The following is a 7954-nucleotide window of genomic DNA, read 5'->3' as shown; positions in this document are numbered from 1 at the left end:
ATATAGGCTGGAGAGATGATATAAGTTTTAGTAGTTAGTTGATGTTTTTGAAACTTGTAACAGAATAAATGTAATTCATTTTGGTGATTTAATAATATAGATTATTTATGAGTATGGTTATTGCTTTTTTTCAATTATTTATTGTTATGTTTCGTTTTGCATGTTTTACTTTCTGAATAATTTGATTATTCAAAACTCCACAATCATTCATACTTTTGGAAGTAACTAGTGAATCAAGACTGTCGTGAATAGATTGTAAATTGTCTATGGAGATTAGACATTGCAATGGCTACTACAATATTCATGAGTACTTAGAAAAATGGAGATTTGAGTATTGGATAAACCTATGCTTAGAGAATTACTTCATGGATTGTATTATGACTAATTCTGAGACGATATCATCTTATATTTTTTAAATGGAGAAATATGAGCTGTAATTTACAGGTTGGTTGTGCATTGGTGTTACGTAAACGCATCATTAACATGATGTTATAAAGCGTGGTGTCATGCATGATTTGGTGAGTAAAAGATACAAACATATGAGTCAGGTTTTATTTGTTCCTTTTGCCCTAATGGAAAAGTGATATCTTTGGGCCCCTCAATGATTTGGTGTTAAGATTATAGTGATGGGCCCAAATAGGACTAAACTGATGTGTTTAAATAGTAAGTCTTATGAGGTCACCAAAAGTCGGGAAAAGAGATTGATTATAATCCATGTCTCATGTCCCTACGATATCTTGTAGAATGAAGGAATATTTGATCACTTATCATAGGACTGATATCTCATTAGATCATAAAATGGAGTTGCTTTGGAAAACACCTTTGCCGTTTGATTTATAAGTTGTGCTTGCAATTGTAGTTAAAGACTTATCCAAGTGAGAGACTGTTGGATTAGGTGTCTAACCCAATAGCTAAATTGGTATGCACTTGAATTAAAAGCAAAGTCGTTTTGGGTTTCCCTCCAAACTAGTAATTGACATAATCACTCTATGGAGAGAGAGGTTAATTTATTGGTTTATTATAAGATTAATAAATAGTAATGAATAATTTGTTAATATATTACGAGTTTAATATATTAATTAGAAATAGTGTTATTAATCATAAATTTATTAGAATTTATTTTGGGATTAATTTGAATAATTAAAAGAATAAGGACTATAGGCAATAATGTTCAAATGTTGAGCAAATGAAATCTTCCAGAACCTCCTTAGAAGGGAAATTTTTGGTGGAGCTCCGTAAGGCTTCAAGAATGCCTTGGGGAGTAAGGAAATGGTAAAAGGAACCTATCTTATTTGAGATACTAATTTAATATTCAAATTAAGGTTGGCTTTGGATATGCTAATCACATATAAATACTCTTAAGGGTCTTAGAATTTCCAGCCACCACTTCTCTAAGAGCCTTAGAGCCATAAATTTTCTTCCTCCCTCCTCTCTCCTCTCAAGTCTTCTATTGCTAGGGTTTGGGTACAAATCATTAGAGGCAAGATTTTTCTGATGCTTGTATAACAGCCCAGAATTTCCAGGTATTTATTATTGGCTTATTTTTGGAAGTTGTGAGTGGACTCGGCGAGTTGGAGCTCAAACTCGCCGAGTAGGATCACGGTATTGGGCACGGGTTCGCGTCTGGACTCGGCGAGTCCAAGAGTGGACTCGACGAGTCCACGCTGTGTAATGAAACCCTAATTCCCAGGGTTTGAGACCTATTTAAAGGGACTTATGGCCGTCATTTGTGCTCACCAATCCATAGAGAGAAACCATAGAGTGCTTGAGCGTTTTGAGAGAGAAAGGAAGCCATTATTGACCTTTGTGGTGTTATTTAGCAAGGAGAAGGAGGTCATAACCAAGAGGAAGCATAGGAGACTGCTATACTGTGGATTTAAAGTTCAGATCTTCGAACTTCATGTATTATTTCAGCTCATCTTCTGTTTTATGAAGTATATTTGGATTTAGGGTTTCTTGTGGCCTTTATTGGGTTGATTTGATGCCAAATAGTCCCTTTCTAATGTTGAGGCTTTGGATCTGGATCCATAGAGGTCCAGAGAGCCTCACTCATCAAGCTTTATGAAGAGCAATGGAGATTATGACCTTGAGTTGTGGTATTTGGGACTAAATCATCATATATGGTCATATAGATGTTGTATGTACATCAAGATAGTGACTTTACATGCTAAATAAGCTTGGAAGGACTGGATCTATAAGTTAGTGGATCGGATCTAACCTTAGGAGCGAGTTTGAGTTATTGCATGGCATGGACTCGCCGAGTCCGAAGAACAGACTCGGCGAGTAGCATGAATACTGCCCAGCACCACACAACGAGTGGTCTTGCCGAGTTGAGGGTTTGACTCAGTTGAGTCAGGGAGAGTCAGAGTGGGTTGACAGGTGGACTGAGTAAAGCTGGGACTCGCTGAGTTGTTCTTGAGACTCGACGAGTTGAGTCGTGGTGGCCCCATAACTCATGCCAGGTGGAACTCGTCGAGTTAGGAGAATACTCGACGTGTCAAGAGAGGATCCCAGGGAAATCAGTGTATACGCTTAGACTCACCGAGTCGCTATAGTGCACTCGCCGAGTCCGGTCAAAGTTGACCGTTGACCATTGACCAGTGTTGACCTATGTTGACTTGTTAAGGGATAGTCAACCTTAGTTGGGAAAGTGTTAATTAGAGATGTATTATGTTATAGGAGGACTATAGCTCGGGAGATCGAGCACTAGTGATTTCAGGGATTTACGAATTACCGAGATACGCGAGGTGAATCTTCTCACTATACTTTACCTTGAGTAGGTAACCAGAGTTATGTGACAGAGTATTTGTATGCTATGTATGTTATGTGTTGTACTGCATTATTTCTATGTGATTTATGCTGTGCATGTTTACAGAGTTAGAATCGGAAGGTTCACAGAGTTAGAACCTGAGGGTTCACAGAGTTTGGGTGCACGGACCCACAGAGTTATAGCCTCGAGTGACTAATATGTGTTATATGTGGTATTTTGGGGAACTCACTAATCTTTGTGCTTACAGTGTTTGATGTTATTTGTTTCAGGTACTAGTGACGACCGCGGGAAGGCGCCAACTTGATCAGTACATATGCATGGGGTTTATGATTTTGAGATCTTGGGATTTTGTATTACTTGGATTGAATGATTAAATATGGTTGTTTTCTGAATATTAAATGAATTATGTTTTATAAAAATTTGAAAAATTTGTTTTGAAATTTACGGTGTTACAATTTGGTATCAGAGCCTTTGTTTGAGGAATTCGGGTACACCTTCGGGAGTACTTGAACTCAAACTGAGCATTTGGAAATATTTTCAAAAAGAAAAACAAAATTTTCTAAAAGTAAAAGATTTCTAGATAAATTCAGAGGAGAAACGTGTGTACGATCAGTCAGCGCCCGAACGGTGATTTCCCAAAATACCCTTATATTATATGCTTATGAGATTGTTATGATGTATTCTCTTGCTAAAGTAGGCTAGGTATTCCTATTAGGACTAGAGTACCCTGATTTGTGATGCCTTAGCCTAGGGAGAGGTGAGCTGCTATGAGATGTTTGAGAGAGAATACGTAGCAGCGAGGAGCTTATGAGAGATCTGTTAGAAAGTGATAGAGTACTTGGAAATTAGGATTCGAAGAGGAGGATTTGGGGTGTATACTGAAACGGTGTGGACAGTAGTATTGGGCCCGTACTACTGAAAGCACCGGGGCGGTGTATGGTCCGAGTAAGAATCATCGAAATGCCAAGGATCAAGGAGGGATGAGTTATCGAGTGTGAGTATGCTCGAGCGGATTCTAATTTTTCATATGTTGTATTTCAGAGGTTGATCATGGTGAGGACACGTCATATGCCGGAGGGTGTCGAGGCTAGTGATGAGGAGATCCGACAGATCATTCATGAGGAGGTGGATGCGGTCATCAAGGCAGAGATACCAGAGATGTTCGGGTCTATTAAGACCGCGCTGATTGAGACTTTCGACGAGCGTTACGCTGCTCTTTCTAAGGCTGCTGTTGCGGCAGCCACCGCAGCTGTTGCTGCTGCTAGGCCGCAGGGTGGTGACACGTTGCTGTTCCGGGAGTTCAGCAACACGAAACCACCAGAGTTTGATGGGACCCAGGACCCGATGACGGATATGAGATGGATTTATGACATAGAGGGGTGTTTCTTCACTTGCTCATCTCCTGAGCATTTGAGAGTACGGTTCGCGCTAAACCAGCTTCGCTTGGGAGCGAAGGACTAGTGGAAGTTTGTGACAGCACACTTTTCGCCTACTGAGCTTGCGGCAGTGACTTGGGAGAGGTTCATTGCCATGTTCTGAGATGAGTACGTTCCCCAGGTGGAGAGGGAGCGTTTGGCCCAGGAGTTTTTGAACCTCAAGCAAGGCACTGAGTCCGTTACGGTGATTACCAGGATGTTTCATGAAAGGGCGATGTTCTGCCCTGAGCACGTGTCCACTGAGATGGCACGTATGAGCCGGTATTTGAGTATCTTGAGGCGAGACATTCAGGAGTTCATGGTGAACTCGTCATACTGGACATTTGCTGAGCTTCAGGCAAATGCCCGGAAGAGGGAGATCGAGCTGGAGACTCAGGCTAGGGAGGAGACTGAGTCTCAGGGGAGGGATCGGCGACTGGCACAATTCCAGCCGGCAGCCATGCGGGCCAAGCCCGCTGATCCCAAATCAGGGAGCCAGAAGGGCCGCACTTGTGGAAAGTGCGGCAAGGGTCATGATATAGCGTGTAGAGTTGGATCTTGCTACAAATGTGGCATGGAGGGGCATACGGCCAAGGACTGCCCCAAGGGGTTTGCAATATGTTTTCACTGCAACCAGACCGGACACCGGAAGGCAGAGTGTCCGTAGTTGCGGGGATCAGCTCAGGGAGCACTTCAAGGATTTGCCCCTGCCGCCATCAGGGCTACTGGGAGTCGGCCAGTGAAGGCTGAGGCACCGAGGGCACGTGGGAGAGTGTTTCAGTTGACCGCGGAGGAGGTCCGCGCAGCGCCCGATGTCGTGGCTGGTATGTATTCTTTCGTGTATTTATTGTAATGTTGAAATATTATGCTTATATTATGTTATGCGTAGGTACTTTTCTTGTGAATTCTATACCTGCCTTGGTATTATTTGACTCGGGTGCGACTCGGTCTTTTGTATCTTTGGCTTTTAGTCAGCACATCAGTGTTAGTCGCGAGGCGCTGAGTCGGCCTCTGAGAGTTTCCATAGCTGAAGAGAAGGTGATATATGCCACGGAGGTGCTCCATGGGTGCGTACTCGAGATTTTCGGTGTTGAGTTCCCGATTGATTTGGTTCCTATTGCCATGGGGGATGTTTGTGTCATTGTGGGCATGGACTGGTTGAGCAGGTTCGGTGCGGTTATCGACTGCGAGCGACAACTAGTGACCATACGAGACCCTAGTGGGGGAGTTCTTACAGTGTACGGCGAGGGTACCCGTTCTGGATCAGCGTTTTGTTCGGCCGCTAGGGTGAGACAGTGTCTACAACAGGGCTGCAAGGGTTTTGTGGCGTACGTGTCGGATACGCGGGTTGATTCCACGAGGCCTAGGTCAAAGGAGGAGGTTCCTATAGTGTGAGAGTTCCCGGATGTCTTTCCAGAGGAGTTGCCGGGTGTGCCTCCCGTGTGGCAAGTAGAGTTTGGTATTGATTTGGTCCCGGGGACTGCACCTATCACTAAGGTGCCTTATCGTCTTGCACCTCCAGAGATGCAAGAGTTATCCTTGCAGCTTCAGGAGCTGCTGGGGAAAGGGTTTATTCGGCCGAGCAGCTCGCCTTGGGGAGCGCCTATTCTGTTTGTAAAGAAGAAGGATGGTTCACACCGGATGTGCATTAATTACCGGGAGTTGAACAAGCTGACGGTCAAGAACCGTTACCTGTTGCCGAGGATCGACGACTTGTTCGACCAGTTGCAGGGAGCATCTTGGTTCTCCAAGATCGATTTGAGGTCTGGATACCATCAGGTGAGGGTGCGAGATGAGGACGTCCAGAAGACAGCGTTTAGGACGCGTTATGGGCGTTATGAGTTTGTGGTGATGCCTTTCGGACTCACCAATGCTCCGGCAGTGTTCATGGATCTCATGAACCGAGTGTGCAGGCCGATGTTGGATCGTTCGGTGATCGTATTTATTGATGAAATTTTGGTATATTCGAGATCTAGAGAGCAGCATGATGAGCATTTGAGGGAGATCCTCGGAGTTCTGAGATCGGAGAGCCTTTATGCCAAATTCTCCAAGTGTGATTTCTGGTTGCGAGAGGTCCAGTTCCTAGGACATCTTGTTAACCAGGATGGGATATTGGTCGATCCGGCTAAAGTGGAGGCAGTGATGAGTTGGGAGGTGCCGAGGTCACCCTCCGAGATCAGGAGTTTTCTAGGGTTGGCCGGTTATTATCGGAGATTTATCAGGGACTTCTCTAAGATCGCAGTGCCACTCACTAGGTTGACTCGGAAGGGTGTCACTTTTTCATGGGGCCCCGAGCAGCTGGCCTCCTTTGAGATGCTTCGGAAGGGTGTTGCTTTTTCATAAGAGTCTGAAGTATTTGATGGATCAGCCAAACCTAAATATGGGGCAGAGGAGGTGGTTGGATGTGGTTAAGGATTACGATTGTGAGATTCTGTACCATCCGGGCAAGGCTAATGTGGTAGCCGACGCCCTGAGTCGCCGGGCGGAGAGCGCCCCGTTGCGAGATGTATGTTTGCGATTGACCATGATGACTCCGGTGTTGGACACCATTCGAGGAGCACAGGCTGAGGGAGTGAGGTCGGAAAACCAGAAGAGAGAGCGAGTTGTTGGGTTGGTATCGGAGTTCGTTACCGATGGTCGGGGGCTTATGACTTTTCAGGGGCGTATTTTGGTACCGTTCGTGGGAGGTACGCATGCCATTTTGATGGAAGAGGCTCATCGGTCGAAATTCTCGATCCATCCTGGGGCCACTAAGATGTATTTGGATTTGAGGAGGGAGTATTGGTGGCCCTGTATGAAGAGAGATGTTGCGTGGTTCGTTGAGAGGTGCTTAACCTTCCGTAAGGTTAAGACCGAACATCAGAGACCGCAGGGTAAGTTGTAGACGTTGGAGGTTCCCGAATGGAAGTGGGAACAGATCACCATGGATTTCATCACCAAATTGCCAAGGACTGCTCGGGGAGTTGATGCAATTTGGGTGATTGTGGACAGGTTGACGAAGAGCGCTCACTTCCTTGCTATCAGCGAGAGTTCTTCCGCAGAGAAGTTAGCAGAGATATATGTGAGGGAAGTGGTATCTCAGCATGGAGTGCCGATCTTGATTGTCTTAGACCGGGATGTGCATTTCACTTCCAGATTCTGGAAGAAGTTTCATGAGGAGTTGGGTACTAGGCTGCATTTTAGTACCGCATATCACCCCCAGATAGACGGACGGAGTGAGCGGACGATTCAGACACTCGAGGACATGCTCCGAGCATGTGTATTGGATTTTGGGGGAAGTTGGGATACGTATTTGCCTTTGGCCGAGTTTTCTTACAACAACAGACATCATTCGAGCATCGGTATGCCACCCTTTGAGGTGTTGTACGGGAGGAGGTGTCGGACCCCCATTTGGTGGGGAGAAGTCGGGCAGCGCGTTATGGGCAACACTGAGATAGTGCTTCAGGCGTCAGAGCAGATCCAGCAGGTCAGACAGAGGTTACTGACTGCTCAAAGTCGACAGAAGAGTTATGCGGACAGACATCGGTCCGAAATTGAGTTCCAGGTCGGCGATTTTGTGCTCCTGAAGGTCTCTCCCTGGAAGGGAGTGATCCGGTTCAGGAAGAGGGGCAAGTTGGGGCCCCGATATATCGGACCATTTCGGGTAGTCGCGAGGGTAGGCAGGGTAGCCTATCATTTTGATTTACCAGCAGAATTGGGGCAGATTCATGACACTTTCCATGTGTCGCAATTGCGGAAGTGTATAGCCGATGAGTCGGCAGTGGTTCCA

This window comes from Lactuca saligna, chromosome 8, assembly GCF_052625555.1.
Source record: "Lactuca saligna cultivar CGN05327 chromosome 8, ASM5262555v1, whole genome shotgun sequence".
Classification (NCBI taxonomy): domain Eukaryota; kingdom Viridiplantae; phylum Streptophyta; class Magnoliopsida; order Asterales; family Asteraceae; genus Lactuca; species Lactuca saligna.
The sequence above is the reverse complement of the archived record's forward strand: the minus strand, read 5'-3'. Positions refer to the sequence as shown.